Below are 17,253 nucleotides of genomic sequence, written 5' to 3' on the forward strand. Positions count from 1 at the left end.
ATGTGTAAAACAGACCTGAAGGTGTGTATCAGCGACATAAAAAGCAGTAATCTGGGGTCAGATGTTGAGTGCCTTTCTTAGGAGCAAAGGGCCAAACATAGATCTTTTCACTTTTTCTTTCTTTCTTTCTTTTTGGAATGAAGGGTTTGGGGAGAATTTGTATTTGGTTTGCTTTAATTAAATACTCTAAGGATCCATCTTCGTCACTAGTTGGCTCTACGTGCTCATGTTTACTTTGCTGGCTGAGTGTTTGAACTCCTCATAGAGAAAACAACACTGAAAAGCATGCTGTGTAAATCAATTGAAAATGTAAAATCAGCTGCATATCTCTGAGCTGATAGGCCCTGATTCCTAGGACATTGATGTTTCCCTTTCACAATTAACTTTATGGGTTAGTAGCCTTTTAGAAGTGGCAAGGTATCTTTTAAGCCAGTGGTAGTCAACCTGGTCCCTACCGCCCACTAATGGGCATTCTAGCTTTCATGGTAGACAGTAGCAAAGCAACCAAAATATAAATAAAAAGATAGATTTAATTATAGTAAGTTGTTTTATAAAGATTTATTCTGCCAAACTTAGCGAAAATCTGACATAAAGTACTTGGTAAGTAATTATTATTATATGCTTTAACTTGCTATAACTCTGCTTTATAAATTTTATAAAGTAAAATTACTTCCCTACATTATAAATCACCATTACTGTGGAACCAGTGGGCGGTAAGAAATTTTACTACTAACAGAGATACAAAAGTGGGCGGTAGGTATAAAAAGGTTGACTACCCCTGCTTTAAGCAATCCATACCAACATACGTTTAGGTGTAGCCACTAATAATGCTCCTCTTTTCTGAGCCCTTGTGGTTTAAGACTTTCTAATGGAGGACCTATTTAAAAAGTTCAATAATATTGTCATAAATATTACAGCATTAGTTAAAAAAAAAAAAAAAGACAACAAAGCCCAGAAAATGTGATACCCAGAGATTGTTTGGTGATGCAGGGGTGGAGGGGGTTGTTGATAGAAAACCTTAGAGCTTTTAGAGAATCTGTAGCTTAAAAATGTGTGAACTTACACAAAAAGCCAAAAATCAATCTTGAAAAGTTTTACCTTCTGAGAAAGGGAGTGTGAAGATCATATTTCTCTTCCATTCATCCCCCCTGACAAGACTTCCCGCTTAAAACATAGCCCGTGGATGAGGTATTGTTTCTCTGAGTAGTGGGAGCTTGTCTTTTTCTCTGCTGTATACCCAGCACCTGGCCCAGTACTCAAAAATGCAACTCAATAAATATGAAAAATGATTGAGTGAATTAACAAATGTGTGTACAATAATTCACATGTCCACCAATCATACCGCCCCTGATCAATCAAGTGTTCTCAGAAAACTCAGTCTTGTGGTAACAAAAAAAGACATGGACATCAGATAAACATCTTGGGCCATTAATTCACGAGGTCAAGAAATACAACTTTCTTAACTTTTCTATAACTCCATTAAACTTATATTTGAGCCTCCATTCCACTAATACTGTATAGGATAAAAGTTAATGTAGTTAACGTAGGGTTTTCTTGCAACCTTAGTTGTTGGGATTGAGGAAGCCTCAGAGGATGGGGTAGAAGTGGCTCAGACATGCTGTGGTGTGCTGTGTTGATCATTCATCCCTTCGGGGTCTTTATCTAGGCACATTACCAGTTCCTGAGATGTCCTTTTTTGGATCTGGTTCTCAACTATTTGTGGAATTCATTGCTATTCCAGGTACAAGGCTTGTTAAGGTCCTGCACATTATCAGCTGTTTCTGTGACCCTCACTAGGGTCATTCTGCTGTTCCTGTACCAAAGTGAAACACGAGAATGCTCAGTGAAGCTGTTTAAGGCTACTTAAAGTAAGAGCAGGACTTTTTTGTTTGTTTGTTTGTTTATTGCTATATATCCAGCACCTAGAATAGTGCCTGGTACAAGGTAGCCACCTAATAAGTACAGTGGACTGAATCAAGTTCACTTGCTCTCTAATTTTCTAAACATAGTGGGGATTCTACTTATCCCTCTCAGAGTTCCATCTGGGAGTGGGAAAGAAAGATGCCTCTATCCCCCCCCCCCTTATTCAGAATTCACAAGTCAATCTACCATCCTTTCCAGAGACCTTAGTTATTACTATTCAGGACTGTTTACCTAGTTGGGGGAAGGAAAACTGAACTATTCTCTTCAGATGGATGCCCAACTCTTGTTCAAACCCTGTGTCTTTTTCTTTTCCTCTAGTGGGCTGGGTTTGTGAAAGTCAAAAGCCAGATACTGATTCATTTCTTCCAAGGCATTCCACTTGTCATCCAATCACTGAGGCACTGAGTGAAGGCTTGCTCACAAAAAGAAGGAAGAAAAAGGAACATAATAAAAAACAAGGGAAAAACAACATGGATAGTATTCCAAAATACCATTACACCAAACTTAGAATAGCATGAAATAAATATTTTACCACATGTAGGTATAAAGTGTTGTGAGGAAATAGAGAAGGCACCCATGGCAGTGGCCAAGAAGATGGCAAGAGAAGAGTCACATATGTTGTGACATATAGTGACTATCTTATTTTACTCTTTTCTTTTTCTTTACTCTACAATTATCTTTTATTTTATAAAAATGCCAAATTTCTTATTTAGGCATAACCACTAATAAGACTTTTTTTTTTGCAATTACAGTTTACATTCAGTGTTATTTTCTATTAGTTTCAAGTATACTATTTTATTTGACCCTTAGAGAATACATAGGCATTCATCAAGAATGCGTATTGTAGACATTCAGAAGGCAAGCTTTGACATCAGAGCCTAGGTTCAAATTCTAGCTGGGTGAGCCTGGGCTTAATTAGTTCTCTCTCAGCCTCAGTTTGCTCATTTGTAAAATGGAGGTGATAATACAGAAAAAGCTTGTTCATAGCTTGTTTGTGAAGATAAGATTAGATAATGAACATAAAACACTTAGCACGAGCACAAATCTAGGGTTTGTTGAATACTAACTCTGTGCTAATTATTATAAGCTACTTCTAGAGGGCAGAGATAAAACAATGAGAGTGGACAAGATAAGATTTGAACTGCATTTTGGACATGTAAAGGAGTTGGAGACTGACTAGGTGTAAGAATGACGGGGACAGGGACTTCACTAGACCATGTGAGTGTTCCACTTAAGATCATCAGCAAACCACTATGAGCCTCACGGTGTGGCAAAAACAGATTAAAGATGACCCCTACTCTGGGCATTGCCAGTGACCACAGGCAAAGAGGGCCAGGTTTTGGAATGGGGAAACTCACTATTTTCCACGTGCTGAGACTGAGCTCTTGTAGGACATCCAGGTGGGAGCACCCTCCTAGTCACTGGGAAATATACGTGGTAGGACTGAGCATCCTCTCCTCTTTTCAATAAATATCAATAACTGCTGAGTTGGTGGTTCAGACTCAAAGCTCCTACAATGAAAAGACACTGATCACTGCCAAATTTAAATAGCACCAAAAATGTCAAAATGCAGAGTTAATTAAAATAGTGAATCATTTTTAAACATTTTCTCTGCATCAGGCACTCCAGTAGGAAATTATACATTACAGTGCCAAGAACTATACATTATTTCATTTTTTAATCCTACCCATGTTGAACAAGGGGCATTTTAACATAAAAATACATTGAAGCTGTACTGTGAAGAGTGACAAACATTATCAAATGGGGAGTACATTCATTTTACTGTTGCTGCATTCTGAGGGATTAGGGCCCACTCTCTGCCTCCGGAACGGAACTGTTAACAGGTCTCTCTGTCTGACGACGCAGGTGCTGGCTGGAGGGCGCTGGGCGCAGGGAGAGGGCCAAGGGATAGAAGGTGAAGAAAAGCAGGGAGGACGGTGTTCCCCGTGCCCAGCCGAGGAGGTTTCCGTACGACCTGGAAGGCTACCTGGTGGGAGGAGAAGAGATCTTCTTTGTGCCTTCCTTTTGACTCTCAGAGTGTTGGTGATCAATTTCCAGGAGGACCAAATCCAGTTGGTAATAGGTTGCTTTCTACATGCTCTCCCGATGCCATGATGTAAAAAGGTAGGGCTACATCAGGGTCTGGCACTCGGGAGTTAAGGTAGGAGGAGAATCATTGAAGATGGAGGTCTGGCAAAATCAGCCAGGGAGACCATGACTTGGTTTGATGTCACAACAACATTTTATGTTTCAGTGAAGGTATTAAAATGCTCTAGCAGGAAGGAATGACCAAGAATTGGAACTTATACCCGTGACCAAGTTGGGTAGGTATTTCGCTCTTCAAGGCCCCTGGGCCCCAGTCACACTAAACCCATCAGGTGGATGCTGCCCAGTTGGTGCCAGTCTATGGTTGCCTGGTTAGTTGTTAAGATAGAGTATATTGAGCAGGACCTTCCCTTTAGAGACTTTGATGCTCCCAAGAGAAAGCATCATGGTCTGATGAGTTTCACACTGCAGGGGCTTCTGGACTTTGTATTTCCCCCAGACTTTCCTATTGAATTTATTCCAAAGGGAATGTAGAACAGAAACTAAGAATAAATCAGCCTTTCTTTTTTCTTTTCTTTCCTTTTTTTTTTTTTAACCACAGCTGTGACTACCACCAAAAGGCAAAAGTCTCTAAGTAATAACCTTGATTCATAATACTATACATAGTGGGTGAATGGCTTAATAAACCATAGTATTTCAGATGGATTGTTGGGCTTGGGTGACATCACAGGAGGGGAGGAACACAAACCGCTTCATGTATAATGATGCAGAACACGTGGTAGAATGATGAGGACTGTTAGCAACACGCTAGCTTTATGTGCATTGTGTCTTAATTGATGCAAATGGCCTCTGAGACATGTCTAATGGGAATAGATTCGTGAAGGAACACAAATAAAAAGCTTTGCTTCTCCCACTAGTAATGTTATGTTATCAAAAAAGGAGTAATTATAAGTCCAACTGAAACCGAGAAGAAACAATTCTCTTAGAGGCACATAGCAAACAACACAAAAAGTCTCAAAACAGAAGAGCAAAGAGAATTAACGCCTCAGAATTGCTTTTGATAGGGAGGAGCAAACACCTCGATTGAAATTGCCTCACTGTTTCCCAGATCTCTACAAAGTACAAAAGTGAGAAATCTGTAAAATATAAGTAAACTCTGTCTTTAGGGATTTTTAGTTTTTGCTAATATAGACCCACCATTTTCTCTATAAATGCTAAATTGATTTTTTTGATTCATAACTCATACACTGAAAAGTCATTGATCATTGCCAAAGTTAAACAGTTCCAAATGTCATAATGCAGACTAAATAATAATGGTTGGCCACTTGCTAAGCATTTTCTCTGAGCCAGAAACTGTGCCACAGTTCTTGAGAGCAGTGTAGTACGGTGCCAGCTGACATATTATTTCGTTATTTAATCCTCACAAAAACCTCGAATGGCATTTATCAATGAGAAAGCAGCAATACTGATTATTAAGCAATTTGCTCAGGACTACATAATTAGAACAAAGACAGAACCAGAATGAACTCTCAGGCAGGCCGGTTGCCAGCACTGTGCTGGATATCTGAATGGAATCTGGCCAGAGAAAAACATTTCAATTGTTCATTCAGTCAACTGCTCGATATCCAGTTCACTGGCATGCACTGGGTTTGAGACTGGGCAGCCTGTGCACATAGGGGCATGGGAGTATGCACACGTGGGTCTGTCCTCTCACAGGTTATAATAGCATGTTGGATGCAAGGCATAATACATGTGTTAAAAATAGAGAATGAGAAGCATTTTTTAAACTTAACTATTGTACAGTCACTAAGGCGACATTCATTCTCCTCTTCCACACTGACTACCAGCACCATGTCACAGAGTTATTTGTTAGTCCTCTGTTCCAATGTGAAGACCTCGGTTTCAGCTCTTTCCACCCCATGCCATGTTTATAGCTCAAGAGTGAGCTGCAAACATCCTAGATCAAGCACTGCTGCATGCACATACTATATGGACTTGACTTCCACCTCGTCATGGCGGCCACTTCATCTACATTCTGCATCTTGAAAGAACCAAACTACTCCAACAACCAGCATCCTCCACAGATAGCATAGGTCTAACCAATCCCTGCTGATCTAGCCAACATCCTTTATTTGCACAGAGGACCTGAATGGAAAGAGCATTTGCAGTTTTCACCTTTAGAAGAGCCCTGGTTTCTTTCCCTCTCTGGAGCATGGTTTAGGTTGCCACTTGTGCTCCCCAGATTGCAATCCATTTTTCTTTTTCTCAAATAAACGCTTTATTATAGCCTAAACCTTTATATTTTCTTTTTGGTTGACATACTGAAGCGTATAAGTAAAAGAAGAATCAAAGACATGTCTGAGACTTTGAACTGAAGAAAATGGTGTTGTTGTTAACAGAACTGTGCTGAGTTTTATTGATCACAGGATGTCTAAGTGCCAATATCCAGGGAAGAAGAAGAAAGGCAGCACCAGAGCTAGGGTGATTGATAGGGCAGAGATGGGGATGGATAAATCATCTGAATATTTGTGCTAATCGAATCACAAGGGAAGAGATTCTTTGAGGTAATGAGTGTAGAATTCAGAGAGGTGTTAAGGAACTATTAGAGGATTGCCGACTGAGCTTTTGTAAAAAACTGGTGCATGCATAAAAAGAGGAAAAGAAGCCAGGGGAATGAAATGAGGAATAGTAAGAGCATCTGGAATGGCAGTAAGAATAAAGTGTGAAAAAATAGGGAGTTTGAAGAAAGTGACTATGGCTTTTGATTTGGGGGAAGTTTTAGGATTCAGTTTGATAGAGTACGAGAGGGACCGAATTCAATTAAAACTAACTACACACAGGGGACATGAAAACAATGGGTGTGTGACACGCACACAAGTCATGTGACAGAGGGAAGGACATTTCCCCAAACTTTTCCAATCCCACCGCCCACATTTTTCCTGGCTCCTTTGTTCCCACTTCAGCTTTGGCTGACGGAGAAAACAAACTTGCAAGCGCCCCACACAGTTCAGAGGGTTTCCCAGTCTCTCCCCTTCTCCTCTGGAGCAAACAGTCAGTAAAGATAAGGTGGAGATCAGACCGGATTCTGGCTGGAAAACTAAAGCAAGGTAGAAAGGAATGTATAAGGTCTTTGGTCTTTTGGTCTCAGCTGACCAGGGAAAAGAGGCCGGGCCAGAGAGAGATGGGAGGGCAGCTTTGTCCGGTAGAGGAAGCAGCTGTTTTTATTTATTTATTTTTCATTATACATTATTTACTGATGTTCTTATTTATTTGGTTTTGAATCAGGTGGGATTTCATGTGTTCTCAGGTCTGATACTCATTTTTCTTAGGAAATAATAAAGAACGCACCCTGAGTTGATATAGGAAGAAAAACATATATACTCCCTTAAAAAAAAAACTATTAAGATCCTGCCTTATTGCAAACATCAAAGTATGCCCAGGGCTTAGAGTTATTCTCTCTCTCCTTCTTTCATTTCTAGTTCTAATCAAACATGGAGGAAAATCAATAATGAACAAGTCTTATCTTTTGAGCTGCTGGAACCTGTTGAGGTCTGTGTATCAGCACAAAGTTCTCTCGTTCTCTCTCTCTCTCTCTCTCTCTCTCTCTCTCCTGCAACTATCTCTAGCTAATTCCAGGTTTTGAAATATTTAGGTCCTCTGAGACCTAACTGCTGCTGACCTGTTTCTCCTCCTTCCCTCCCCTCCCTTAACCCTCAGTCCCAAATCCCATTCATCTTCATGGCCCCACAGAGTCTGATTAAACTCCACTGCAGTCCCACTTGCATCTTGGCTGAGCCACTCAGAATCAGGAGAGGTGGAGGGAATGCAGAAGATAGAGGAGGTGGTGAGGCAGCTCTGGCACCCAGTGTTGTGAGATAGTCCTGAAAAGATTGATGGGCACTATACCACAGCTGAAAGGCTGGCGGTGGCAAAATGGAGTGCTGGCAGTAATTTACAGGAGCTTGTTATAACAGAGTTCTGGATTCGGGATGACAAAGATGCTATTAAAACCAAACTGGGGGCCAGTGTAGGTGGGCAAAGTGGGAGAATGCAGATAGAAAGAGACTTGGGGCTTTGGGCACACAGTGCAGAGTGCAGATGATTTGTTGAGTTGTATATGCTTGAAAGCTGTATGGTTTTGTGAACCAGTGTCACACCAATGAAATCAATTAAAGAAAGAAAGAGAGAAAAATAATGAAAGAAAGAAAACAAGCTATCAGGGATGTTATTGTACACGACAGGGCTCTCCACACAGCCTGGCAGCAAGCAGATTCATTTCTCAGAAATTTGAGGGGATACATATTCCACTGGAAGAACTTCGCCTTACCACCTCCATGGAAAGATGGGAGACAGGCAGTAACAGGGAGGAGTTGTGGTAGTGAGGAACAGCTGGATTTCCCCTCCTCCCTTGGTCCTTCAGTCAGAAGGCAGCATGCCCTTGGAGAGATGCTCTTGACTTTCTAGCAGCCCTGACACGCAGGCTAATGATGATCCTTGCAGTGATGCATGCCCACGGGATCTGTCCTGAGTTGCTGCATGAACAAAAGAGCCCAGAGTTTATACACAATTTTAGATCCTAACTTTGTTTTTCTCTCTCATTCAGTGACAATGCATGAAAATCCAAGCTAGCCCCTTATAGCTTTAAAGGAGCTCTGTATAGGGTCGGATCTCTTCAACTGGGAATTGAAAGACTTAATGTTCAAAAGCAAATTAAATCTATAAGGAAATCTTTCTGAAATTTCTAAAAGAGGGTCTCATTCACAAACCACTGCTACTTAAAATATACTGTCACCATTTAGCCATTCTTGTGTTGATGTCTCACCTCAAGTAGATTATAGGCAACACTGCAATAACCTACAAACACCCAAATCCTTTCCTACATCCTTGACTGTATAGATTCTGATATCATTCATCTTTCTTCCATTCACACTTCTTTTTTCCCTCTGCATAACAACAACAACAAAAAGTTTCCCAGCTGTAGTTCTTTGCTGTTTCCAAAAATATACAAGTAGTTGCTTGACTTTCATTATTGCTCTTTCTCCAAATTATATGCTTTCCTTTGGATTTGGAAGCAAAGAAATAATCAATGGATTAAGGAAGGCTCCCTCCTGTGGAGCCCAAGAAGAATCCAAGTTATCAACAGTAGATTTCTCTCGGGTCTGCACAGTCTACGGATGGGATTCAGATGTAGGGTAAGGATAAGAGTGAGAGGTACTGAATCTCCATAAATAAACTCTTTTGTCCCTCTTCCTGAGGAACAGAAATAAGTGAGAAATATCTTATTATGGAGATGACCTTAAATATACTCTATTTTGCTCACCTGTTTAAGGTAAATAATTTGCAAAGTGTAACACTTCACCACTAGCAGCCCCATAGTGAGGGACAGCCTGACACCGGCTTAATCTCTGGCTCCCCAAGCGCCAGCTTTGATCTCTGTTCTCCCTTGTCAGACAACTCTGGGTTCTGGTGGGAGAACAGATGGAGGGGGGTCTTTGCTGTGAAGCAAAGGTGAAAATAATGTTTCTTAATAAGCAACGCTTACTATTAAAGAGGTTCATTCAGCTTCATTTGGCTTAAAACTGCTTGGCTGCAAAGCATTTGATGGTATCAGTGGGTCCTTCCCCTCTACACAGCTTATTCTCTATAGTTCTGCAGTGCAGAGACATTCTCCTTTTCCAGATTCTGCATTTCCTGTCCTTGTCCCCACCCCCAGCTTCCACCCTCCAATTTTTTTAAACACAACAAAATAGCTTCTAGATAACCTGCCATTCCTTGTGTAGTCTACCCTGTAGTGATTAAAGCAAAACTAGTGGTAGATGTGTTAGCGTAGGTAGCTAGTTAGTTATAAATAAACAAGGGAACTACTGACTCAGAAATGAAGCTTCATTCGCTAGGAAGCCACAGCATTCATAGGCTCCCCAGGGGACCTCCACAACCTCCAGCCTAGGGACTTAATCACCGTAGTACACAGGAAGGATTGGTCACCAGGCATGAGCTGGGATTCCCAAGGGAGGAATGAAAACAGCCTGGGGAAGTTCTTTGCTAGATGCATGTGCATTAGAAACCGAGATGGCACAGGGAGAAGTAAGTTAATGCACAATGGAAACCAGATGACGCAGCAAAACTTTGAGACATGCACAGTCGAAGCCAAGATGGCGCAGTGAGGGGTCCTTCTACTATGAGGCATGTACAGTAGGTGCTAAAATAATAACCAAAAGGGAGAGAAATCTAGCAAAAAAAGAATCAGATTTGACAGGGGTAGGACTCAACACAAGTCTGCAAAGGATTGGGGAAGAGACTGGTTAATTTGAAAGCAAGTCAGCTACTTCCAAAGCCTAAGATGATATAATGAAGGCTTAATAAAGGCCTCCCCGGTAGCATGGGTTCACCTGACTGTAGCTCAGTCTCTTTCTGTAGCAACCAGGTGAACCTAGCAGCTATGGGCCAAGCGTGGGCTCCAAGCATGGGCCTGGGTAGCAATGCAGCACTGGCCAGGGTGCAGCTGGGAACAGAGACTATGCTAGCCAGGTGGAAACAGAGTCTGAATTGGGCTGAGCTTTGGCATGGACTGAATCAGTGCCACAGAATTTCTGGACTCTAGTCCTTCTGGGCTTGATGAAGACAAGGCTGGCCTTCTTCCATAGTGGGACAGAGCTGAACCATCTGGTCCAGACTCTGAGCACTTGGGGACAGTCCTTTGTGTTTGTTTCAGCTTCAATAAATTTTACCATTACATCTCATCCTCCCTTGCATGGATCACCAAAATGCTTTTGTGTGACTCTGTGGAAAAGCCCTATTTCCACAGGCAACAGATGGAATGAAGTCCAAGTTCATATTTTCATAAGGGAAATATCCCTAGAGCAATTGCTTTTTAGCCCTCAGATGACAACCACCGAGCATTTAATATGTACATTGCTTTCAGTTTATCTGTGGCACATTGTATGGTGACACTATATGGCATTGTGTCTATATCTGTACTTTCTAGTGGAAGATGTATGAGTCTCAGTCTTTAAACAGGTGTCCCAGAGTTATATATATTTGTTTTTAACTGTAGTCTTTTTATTCAGGTCCTGTGCTTTATTATCATAGACTTGATGTTGCTTTGTTCCCTTCCCACCCCAATTTATATGTTAAAGCCTTAAGCCCCAAAGTGATGGTAATGAGGATGAAGCCTCAGGAGGTAATTAAGGTTAGATGGGACCATGATAGTGAAGGGCCCATGATAAGAGAGTGTTTTTCTAAGAAGAGGAAGCAACAGCAGAACTTGCAGTTACTTCCATGTGAAGACACAGCAAAAAGACAACCATCTGTACTCAATGAAGAGAGCTCTCAACGGGAATCAAATAAGCCAGCACATGATCTTGGACTTCTCTGTATCCAGAACTAGGAGAGATAATTATCTGTTATGTAAACCACACATCCATGGTATTTTGTTATAGCAGCTCAAAGCGCCATACGTATGGTGTTTGACATTTGCCATTCACTTCAAACAAGTTATTTAACTACTCTGTGCCTCAGCTTCCTCACCTGCAAGGTAGAGCGAACAATAGATTCCTTATAAGGTTATTGCAGTCAATGAGTATATAACTAAATGGAACAACTAAGTAGAGCAATCAGTTGATGCTTCTCTCTCTCTCTCTCTTCCTTACTCTCTTCTCTTTCTCTCTCTCTCCCTCTCAAACAATGGAAATATCATATTTTTTAAAAGATACATGTAAAGCCAGTAGCCACAGCCACCATCACAGCTGCCTGGCCCATGCAGGTTCAGGTTTGATTCAGACCGACGGTAATGAAACAACAGAGGGAAGAACTGGTGAACCATTACATTTTAATCCTAGCTTGTCTTAGGTTTCATTTCTTTAACCCTGCCTGCATGAGTTTCATTTCAGGGCTTGTGGCAGGTGACCAACCACAAAGGAATGTCCGATGTCACAATTCCGAGAAGTCATGGACGGTTGAAACTGCTGATGGTTGAAAATGTACAAACATCTGTAATTAGTGAAAAGCACCCCTGCACCCAGCGATAGCACAGCCAATCAGCAAATGCCCCGCCACCCTTCCTACTTCCCTAACCTAACCCTTAAAACGTGGCCTAAGACTGTAGCCAGGGCTGCTCTCCCTCACGAGACAGCCCAGCAGGTTTCCTTTCATTAAAGCCTGTTGCACGGGTCTTTCAGACACCAATTGATTCTATCAGCTTGCACCCGGTGGATGAGAAATACACACAGTGGGAAAACACTTCCCTTTCCATTCAAGGCTCCCAAAGCCACTGACTTATTCTAGTATTCCTAGAATCAAAGATTTCTACTTCACAAGCCTTATTCACCTCTGTTCCCCATCTCCTTCTCTTTGCACAGACTCTGCACAAACTGGCTTATCCTTCAGCACTCCGCCATCTTGGCTGCCTCTCCTTGCAATGATAATTTCAATAACTGAGAGTGAGCCCCTGGTATGCCCCCATTTTATAGAGTAGAAATCAAAACCTTTAAGCCAATATACAAATAAGGAAGTCTCTGATACAAAGTTACTTATCTGAGGCATAAATGGGATTCCTCATAAGAGTGCACCACACCACATCATGCAACAGTCAAGGGTGTGGGGCAGAGGTCCCCAAACTTTTTACACAGGGGGCCAGTTCACTGTCCCTCACACCGTTGGAGGGCCGAACTATAAAAAAAACTATGAACAAATCCCTATGCACACTGCACATATCTTATTTTAAAGTAAAAAAACAAAATGGGAACAAATATTTAAAATAAAGAACAAGTAAATTTAAATCAACAAACTGACCAGTATTTCAATGGGAACTATGCTCCTCTCACTGACCACCAATGAAAGAGGTGCCCCTTCCGGAAGTGCAGTGGGGGCCGGATAAATGGCCTGAGGGGGCCGCATGCGGCCCGCAGGCCGTAGTTTGGGGACCCCTGGTGTGGGGAAAAGCTTAGTGTTGAGAAGATTTTAGGATTAAAAGGATGGGAAAGTTTTAAGACTAAGCCTTAGGCTATAAAGACCCTGCCTGCTTACAGCCTGTCCCCCACACCCAATGCAAACTATAAGTGGGCAAACATATACATCATATTTGCAAACTTATTTGACCCACAATACACACTTAATTATTCACTCAATAGGAATTTAAAAATTTATACACAAACTATAATAGAAAGCAAATTATATTATCACAAAACTAGTCCCTGGAAGAGGTTGATATTAAGGTCTGAAATCTTGCCGTATCACTTTGATCTGACTCGCAAGAAGTATCCTGCCTGTATTTTTGTATTTCAAGACAATTTGTACTCTGTTTTTTTATTAGGACATTATTAGAGTTGGGATTTTTTTATGTTGTCCATATTTGCTTTATACAATGTAATCTTGATGATTACAAATATTGATTGACTTATGATCTATGCAACTTAAGACCATTTGACTTTTCGACCACAATCGCTAGCCACAACTGCTCCGACTGCTCCGAGTCTGGCAGTGCAAGTGTTGCCCAGCTGGGTGTACAACAGTGCGGACCAGCTTCTAGCAGCACTACCATCTCCGCACCATTTCAACTGTTATCCCAGACTTGGTACAGCAATTTGTGTTTTGTGTCTTGGATATTTTTCATCAAACTCCTCCCAAGAAGTCTACCAAGAGGAAATTGTCTTTGCAAATACAGTGTGTCCCTAAAGTCATGGTGCACTTTTGACTGGTCACAGGAAAGCAACAAAAGTTGATAGAAATGTGAAATCTGCATGAAATAAAAGGAAAACTCTCCCAGTTTCATACCTATTCAGTGCAGTTCAATGGGGCTCATGCACAGATTTTTTAGGGCTCCTTAGGTAGCTATCCCGTATAGCCTCTACAGACTCGTCACTGACTGATGGCCTACCAGAACGGGGTTTCTCCACCAAACTGCCAGTTTCCTTCAACTGCTTATCCCACCGAGTAATGTTATTCCTATGAGGTGGCGCTTTGTTATAAATGCACCGATATTCATGTTGCACTTTAGTCAAGGATTCGAACTTAGCAAGCCACAGAACACACTGAATTTTCCTCTGTACCATCTACATCTTGACTGGCATGGCCGTGGGCTGCTCCGCTGTATACATGGTGTTACATCATCATCTGCACATGAGCACATGCTGCCACATCATCCTACAGAAACTGGGAGGGTTTTCTTTTTACTTGATGCAGATTTCATATTTCTGTTGTCTTTTGTTGCTTTCCTGTGACTGGTCAAAAGTGCACCATGACTTTACGGACACACTGTATTAAACCAGTTGTACTGGTAATGCAGTGTTTTACTTAAACCTGACGAATGTAAAAATAAGAAACAAAATGGTATAGAGATGATACAAATGGCATAAAATGAACAAATAAAATTATGATATATAATAATAATAAAAGGAAATTATGATAAAATATGACTTAGAGATTTTTATAACATCATTTCGCAGTACTGTACATATAGCCTACTCAACTTACAACCAAATCGTGTTACGACCTGGCTGTCGGAACCAATCATGGTTGTAAGTAGAGCACTAGGTATACTTCATTTTTTAGTGAAATAGTGATGCAGACTTCAGTGAAAATCAGTATGATTCTCAGTGGTACCTCTAGCTCTTGTATTCTGTGATTAGGGAGCCTAATAATTTCAGTTATTTGCATATACCCATTTATAAAGCCAGTTGCCGCGACCACATCAAAGCTGCCTGGCCCATGCAGGTTCCCATTTGATTCGGACAGATGATAATGAAACAATAGAGCCAAGAACTGGTGGGCCATTACCTTTAATCCTAGCTTGCACCCGGCAGGCAAGAAATACAAACAGTGGAAAAACACTTCCCCTTTCATTCAGGGCTTCCAAAGCCACTGACTTATCTGAGTTTCCTAGAATCAAAGGTCTGTACCTCACCAGCTTTATTCAACTCTTTTCCCCATCTCCTTCTCTCTGCACAAACTCTGCACAAACTGATTTCTCCTTCATGGATTCCGCCATCTTGGCTGCTTCTCTTCTCCTCCACGTGGCCTTTCTCTACTCTCCCCTCTAATGCTAATCTCAGGAACCAAGAGAGAGCAAGCTTCCAGTCTGCCCCATTTTATAGTGTAGAAATCAAAACCTTTAATCCAATATACAAGCAAGGAAATCTCTGATACAAAGTCACTTATCTGAGGCATAATGGGATTCCTCATAAGAGTGCACAACCCCCTATCATGCTGCAGTCAAGTGTGTGGGGAAAAGCTTAGTCTTAAAACTAAGCCTTAGGCTGTAAGGACCCTGCCTGCTCACAGCCTGTTCCCTACACCTAATGCAAACTATAAGTGAGCAAACATATATATCATATTTACAAACTTATTTGACCAACACCCATTAAACTTGGGGATTGGCTGCTATAGCTCATATGAGAACAAGGGCCTACAAAAGAGAAAAATTTTTGAATGAGCAAATTGAGGTCACTTTAAAATATATTTACATTCTATATTAATTCCCCCTACTGCTTATTCTGGAATATGGGTTCCTATTTTAATAGATGAGCAATGAACTTGGAAAGAATAAGACATAGTGAAATATGCTAAGAGATATAAACTATATAAAATCCTGATGAAGAGCTATACACAAAAATGTATTCTTCTGAGCTAAAGTCATATTACCCAAGTCAACCATTCCTTCATGCATCAGCAGGTCAATGAGGTCACATACAATGCTATAAGTCAAATGACTGACTGCCTGACCTGTGGTGGCGCAGTGGATAAAGCGTCGACCTGGAAATGCTGAGGTCGCCGGTTCGAAACCCTGGGCTTGCCTCGTCAAGGCACATATGGGAGTTGATGCTTCCAGCTCCTCCCCCCTTCTCTCTCTCTGTCTCTCCTCTCTCTCTCTCCGTCTGTCTCTCCCTCTCCTCTCTAAAATGAATAATAAAAAATAAAATAAAATAAAAAAAAAAATAAAAAAAATAAAAAAAAATATAAGTCAAATGACTGTAATTCACCTAACAACTTAGCCTGTTGTAGTGGGTTTGGTAGTATTCCCTCCAAATTCAAGTCCATTCAGATCCTCAGAACATGACCTTATTTGGAAACAGAGTTTTTGCAGATGTAATTAAATAACAATCTGTATGGTCAGGATCCACCATCCTGGCCATTCACATCCAGGTTCCCATTGGATTCAGACAGATGCTTATAGTTTGCATTGGGTATGGGGAACAGGCTGTAAGCAGGCAGGATACTTATAGCCTAAGGCAGGGGTCCCCAAACTTTTTACACAGGGGGCCAGTTCACTGTCCCTCAGACCGTTGGAGGGCCGGACTATAAAAAAACTATGAACAAATCCCTAAGCACACTGCACATATCTTATTTTAAAGTAAAAAAAAAAAAAAAAACAGGAACAAATACAATATTTAAAATAAAGAACAGGTAAATTTAAATCAACAAACTGACCAGTATTTCAATGGGAACTATGGGCCTGCTTTTGGCTAATGAGATGGTCAGTGTCTGGTTCCATATTTGTCAATGCTAGCCGTAACAAGTGATATGACGTGCTTCCGGAGCCCTGACGCGTGCGTCTCGCATCGCTGCGCTTTGTGGCGCCACCACATACAGCACACAGGACACATCCTGTGTTCTCTCACTGACCACCAATGAAAGAGGTGCCCCTTCCGGAAGTGTGGCGGGGGCTGGATAAATGGCCTCAGGGGGCCGCATGTGGCCCGTGGGCCATAGTTTGGGGACCCCTGGCCTAAGGCTTAGTTTTAAGACTAAGCCTCTCCCACTCTTTTAATCCTAAAATCTTCTCAAAACTAACCTTTTCCCCACACCGTTGGCTGTTGCATGATGTGGAGTGGTGCACTCTTATGAGGAATCCCATTTATACCTCAGATAAGTGATTTTGTATCAGAGACTTCCTTGTTTGTATATTGGATTAAAGGTTTTGATTTCTACACTATAAAATGGGGCAGAGGAGCCCATGCTGGAGGAGAACAGAGAAAGACCATGTGGAGGAGAGGAGAAGCAGCCAAGATGGTGGAGTGCTGAAGGAGAAGCCAGTTTGTTCAGAGTTTGTGCAGAGAGAAGGAGATAGGGAACAGAGATGAATAAGGCTGCTGAGGTACAAACCCTTGATTCTAGGAAACTCGGGTAAGTCAGTGGCTTTGGGAGCCCTGAATGGAAAGGGAAGTGTTTTTCCACTGTGTGTATTTCTTGTCCGTTGGGTGAGAACTGGGATTAAAGCTAATGGCCCACCAGTTCTTTCCTCCATTGTTTCACTACCGTTTGTTCAAATCTAATGCAAACCTGCACAGG

This window comes from Saccopteryx leptura, chromosome 4 (assembly GCF_036850995.1).
Source record: "Saccopteryx leptura isolate mSacLep1 chromosome 4, mSacLep1_pri_phased_curated, whole genome shotgun sequence".
In the NCBI taxonomy this organism is placed as follows: domain Eukaryota; kingdom Metazoa; phylum Chordata; class Mammalia; order Chiroptera; family Emballonuridae; genus Saccopteryx; species Saccopteryx leptura.